The 5,462-nt window shown below is 58.3% G+C and overlaps 1 pseudogene; it reads right to left on the reverse strand.

The window, feature by feature from the left end:
- Nucleotides 1–517: 517 nt before the first annotated feature.
- LOC128277667 (fibrillin-1-like) overlaps nucleotides 518–5,462 on the reverse strand; it is a 9,617-nt pseudogene continuing 4,672 nt past the window's right edge.

Here is a 5,462-nt window from a genome sequence, read left to right on the forward strand (position 1 = left end):
AGCGCCACCCACCCAACCCTTTCGCGTGCAGGATGCACCGGCTACCCCCCGCCGCCCTACAGCTCCGGTGTGCTGGCAGCCGAAAAAAAAAACCTTAACCTTAAACAAAACAAGAAGACGCCCCGTGCGTTGACGTGCTGTGTGTTTTGGTGTTTGTGTGGATGATGAATTAGCTTATGCAAATAGCATCACATTCCGGGCGTCTGGCGTGGAATATACACATACACACACGCACACAGCGCTCTAGATCTTAGCACGACGCCCACACCGACGGTCCTCGGGACAAAGAAAGCCTTCGGCCAATTTCGGGCGGTGAAGCAAAATGAAGTAAATGAATCATCAGCCCAACCCGGCTGAGGATTGCACGGGGCACTCCTCCACCACCCAACCACCCACCCACCCACCCACCACCGGGTGGTGCACCAAAAACGGATAATCGATTGGACGGGCGCGCGCCCGCGCGCTAAGTGGATTATGGTCCCGGGCCCGGAATTGGTTCGCGGAGCGCAGGATTAGGCTACTCCTTGCGCCACGCCGCCGCCCTCGGCCTGTGACTGTTGGGCGAGTGGCGAGTAGATAGAAGAAACAAAGTCCGAGCACACCTCATCCGGCCAGGTCGGTCCGGGCCGTCCGTCTCGTCCGGATTGGCCGACACCACCACCGAGCCGAGCTGATTTATGCGATCCCCCCCGCACAGAAGTGAGAAGACCCCGGCCCCGGTCCGTGTGTGGCCGTCTGTCTCGGTTGGCCGTGGCGTTGCTGAGCTGCATTCAGCGCGCCAGCTCATTTGCATTCAAATCCTGAAATCCTGCCACCTCGCCCAGTCACCCAGTGGGCTCCTGCTGCTGCTGCTGCTGCTGCTGGCGGTGGTTGGCAACGTTCCACAAATTAACTCGGCTTCAGATTTCGGTCCTCGAACCTCGGCGGTGGGAGCCGCCACCCTGCGGACACCCCGGCGCACTCTTCGGAAAGTATCTCGACGCCGATGCATTCGCCATTTTACGTGTTTATTTATGGCTTATCTTGGCGCGCCCGCGTCGCCCGGCATCACCGGAGCCGGAGTGGCGAGTGGAGGCGTCCCGAGTACTGGTGCCGACTCGTAGTCGCCACCGTCACGTCTCGATCCTGGGCCAGCGTGGGCGGCGGGAGGGGGGGGGGGGGCGGCAGCGATCTAGTAGTAGTTAAACTTTGTTTCGTTCCGCTGCGATGCGCTTTGAGGCGCCTTTCTTTGTTGTGCCTCGGTTTTGCCGTCGGTCACAGCGTGGCTCTCTCTCTCTGTCTCTCTCTCTCTCTCACACACACACACACAACCTTACCAAGTGATGCCTACGAACCCCATTCCGGTAAGCAATTAATTTATTTTATGCTTATCCATCCAGCTAGGGTGATGCATCTGGTGGTTGGATTTTAAACTACCGATTACTTGACTTTTTCGAAACGTCAAACGTTCATTCTGGAAGATGTAAATAATTAGTAACGGTTTGAGAATAACGAAATGAGACGTTACGCAGAAAGCTGGGATATATTAACATCCTTTTTCCTCAATTGGGTCAGTTTTCAACGTAAATTGTAAGAAATTTGAAATTTGGTGGTGGAATTTTGGTCTGGTCCGACTTAGACCGAAGTCTAGACATCCCGGGCTGTACCGATACAGACTTCGAGTAGTTCCTCTGAATCCTCTATGTATGTGGTCCAGGTCCAGTCTCGAGTTCTTCTGAAAGAGGCTTCGATCGTTCGAGCTCCGCAGACTCCGAAGCCGGCGCGAGTCTCTTCTGTCAGAACGTGCATCAGAAACGACGCGTCAGTGACAGTTTGGGCCACGGCCCGGCAAAAGGCCGAATCTTCATCGGAGGGCTATCGGCAGCGTTCGGTTCCGGAAACACACATTCTTGACCGGTGGGGTTGAGGGCGGCAATTTGATCGGGGCGAGCGCTCCACCAACTGACGATTTTGGAAGTACAGCCGCCAACAAAAAAATCCCCACAAATCCCCGGCGCCATGAAATCCCCACAAAGGGAGGGGGGGGGGGGGGGCGGGGGCGCAGTGGGCAGTGACCAGAGCGCGTCTGCTAATGTGATGATGTGCGGATGAAAATTAATTAAACTTCCTCAACAGGACAATAGATTCATTGCACAATCCCAGTACGGTTCGCGTTGACGGCGGCGGATCCAGGCGGCCCCCCAACCCCTTCTCACCCTGGTGACCGGGTGGGGTTCGTCCTCGTTCGTTCCGGTTCGATTCCTGCTCTCTCCGCGGCCCGGCCGCGGCGGGCAGCGAGATAATGAAGAAATTCTAGCAGAAATCATTTCTAGCGAATGATTTCCACCGGGCCAGCCATAAAACACACGCTCACGCTCGTGAGTGGGTGGGTGGGTGGGTGCGTGTGTGTGTGTGATGTGCGCCTCCGGGCATCAAACATCGGGCCGGACCGGAGAATGCATCGGGGATCGCGGAAGGCCAACAAAAGCGTTCGGCACAAAAAAATCGGCACTGTCCGCGTCCGACCTCGCGGATGTGCCGCGGACAGTGTCGGAGATTGCGGAGATTGCGTCCCTCCACCCCCCCTCCCTTTTCCCCGTTGGAGCGGATGGAGCTCGGAACGGGGACCCGCGGATGTAATATGCCCGCGTTTTATGAAATGGAGAGTCAAACAGAAACCTATAGCCAAACCCACCCAGCACACACACACACACGGACACAGGGACGGCGCGCAACAGATACCACATGTTGGCCGCGACGGGCGATGTACAGTAAACAATAAATCGGATCGGCCACGGAAACAAGGAAAGCGGAGTTTGAAGAGTAGTTGGTGAAGTTGACAGAAACAGTTCCAAGTCCCACCGAACGCGGTTTCAAGCAGAAAAATGATTCGAAAACGAACGAACGCAACCCCCGTCACACACACACACACACACATATGCAGCCCCCGCGCCCCGCCTCGCCGGGAGTCGGGGAACAGCGAAGGACGCGCGACGAGAAACCGTCAAACCCTGGTCACTCCGGTCATCCTGGGTCGTCGTCGCGGCCAGGCAGGGTGCGAATGACCACACGGTGACAAACCAATTTCCATTTCGACCCCCGGACTCCCCGGACTACCTATGCCTCCCTTCGGGCGGAGGGTGGCGGTTGGGCGGAACATAGCGCGCCGCCCTTCGGACATCGTCTCGCTCGCTCGCTCATCTTTCGTCCGGATCCGGTCCGAGACGATGGTGCGCACGATTTAGTCCCCCACACAGTGGGGGGGGGGGGGGGGGGGGGCGAGATGAGGTACACATTCCCTTTCACACCATCCTCTCCCTCCACCGGAAGTCTTGGACAGGGGGACTCAATCCCCCGGCCGGCCGAACCGAAATTTGTTTCATTAGTTCCACCGGCGGTCGGTCACCTTTCGCGGCCGGGCCGATCCAACGGCAGGGTGGGTAGGACGGGGGACGGGGTGCGTTTCCCGGAAATGCTCCCGGTGTCAGCCCAGCCATAGTAATCAGCTCGTCACGTCCGGGTCACGTCCCGTTCGCTGGTGAATCGCTTCTGGGAAACGATTCCATTTGCCCATCGCCACCCACCACCATTTCCCCAAGATGTCAGGGTGTGTGTGTCTGCGGGGGTGTGCGGGGTTACTGACTATCATCAGACCTACACGCGTCCCCAACGACAAACAAAAAACCCGGTGCACCAAAGCACCAACTCCAAAAAAAGAGTTGTTTTCCCCAACTCTGCGACGTGGCGCCCTCTGGGGAAGAATTCTTCTACCGGTAGGCGGTCCGCGGGGTCCGAACGACTCTGCTCCAAACCCACGCCCTTCCACCACCCAAGGGAAAGGGCTAAACCATGATCCGCGGCTTAGCATCCCCGGACTGAGCCGTCACTTTTTGTGTCTCTATCGCGCTGGTGGTTCCCCAAAACCTGGCGGCGATGGTAAAAGGTACTCGAGCTCCCGAGTCGGGGGGGGCTAAAGTTTAATCGTTGCAGCGTCACAGCCAGCCTCCTCCCCCCCCCCCCCCTCCACAGCTCTGTCTTTGGTTCTCTCTGGACTTGGACTGTGGACTGAACTCTCGGCTGGACTCTCGCGGGATCGCCGGCCGTCCGGAATCCAACACAACTGGTGCGAGGTAACGAGGGAGTGCTGCGTGTTATTAACGGCGACGGTGGCGGTCTCCCCAACAGGGCCAACAGCGGCCAAAAATAAACAGGACACCACAGCAAAGGATGGGACATACACGCGCGACATACGTATGAGTGACAAACTCGCTGTCAATGGCAATACGGGGAACGCCGCCGACGACCCCGACGTCGACTTCCGGACGTCGGGGATGCTCGGGGCCGTGAGCGTGACCAAAGTGGCTTCACCTCCGCGACCAGGACGCGCGCGCCGGACAAAGGATCAGCGCCCGGGACCGGGGCCCCGGAAACCGGCAATATGGCTTCGGGGTAAATATTTACAATGTAAAACCATCTCGGCGTGGGTGCTCGCTGTGGTCACGTTTGCATCCGGTCCGGTCGTCCGTCCGGACGTCGAGGATGTCTTGTTCTGGCTCCCCCCCACCGCCACCCCCGGTGGTGGTGTGTAATGGTGCAAAAAGGAAGTAAATTGTTTCGCGGTGGCTGGTTGATTGTTTTTTCACCGTGCGCTCTGCCCCGGAGAACCTGGGCAGGCCACGGCCTGGTGCCGCCCGCCGGCGGAAATTAATAGGGCAGGATGATGATTGAAGTGTGTCCGTGTCCGTTTGTGTGTGTGTGTGTGTCTAGCGGCGTGCACAGCGGCGTGCAAATGCAAATGATTTCATTTTTGGTCCACCAGTCCACCAGAGTTCCAGGAAGCCAGGAGGGTCTCCGGGTTCCACCACAGGTTCCGGGTTCGCCAGGTCGGAATAGAGGGTTGCGTGGGTCCACCACCAACCCCCAGGCTGCGATGCGGTGAGGGGCTGATGTACTTTCGCTCGGTTCGGGCCCCCCGCGCTGGATAGACCTGACACGCCCCGAGAACCCGGGGGTGCTAATCAAGAACTGTGGACCTTACCTGGCTCGCGTAAGAAATCCCAGGTGTGGCCAGGAAGGATCCGGATGTGGGATGGAAACACCCCCACAAGCCCCACCGAGGTGTGTAGGCGCATCCTACGCGATGTCCGTGGCTTCCCAGGCTTCCCCAGTTCCCCAGCGGTCGAATCGAAGTATTTGTTCTGTTGCAGCGCAACGTTGCCGCTGCGCCCGGCATCTTAGCTCTCACCCCGCCCTTAGGTCGCCCACTTCCGGAGTCCGGACACTCTCGTCCGGTCCAGTCCGGTCCAGTCCGGTCCAGTCCGGTCCAGTCCGGTCCAGTCCGGTCCAGTCCAGTCCGGTCCCGGTGTGTGTAGTGTCAGCAGATAATTAAGCTCGATATTCTGGGCAAATATTTGCCTTCATCTTACCCAGCGACCACTCGCTCGGCTCTCTCTCTCTCTCTCTCTGTCTCGCTCTCTCTCTCT

Source organism: Anopheles cruzii, chromosome X (assembly GCF_943734635.1).
Source record: "Anopheles cruzii chromosome X, idAnoCruzAS_RS32_06, whole genome shotgun sequence".
Classification (NCBI taxonomy): domain Eukaryota; kingdom Metazoa; phylum Arthropoda; class Insecta; order Diptera; family Culicidae; genus Anopheles; species Anopheles cruzii.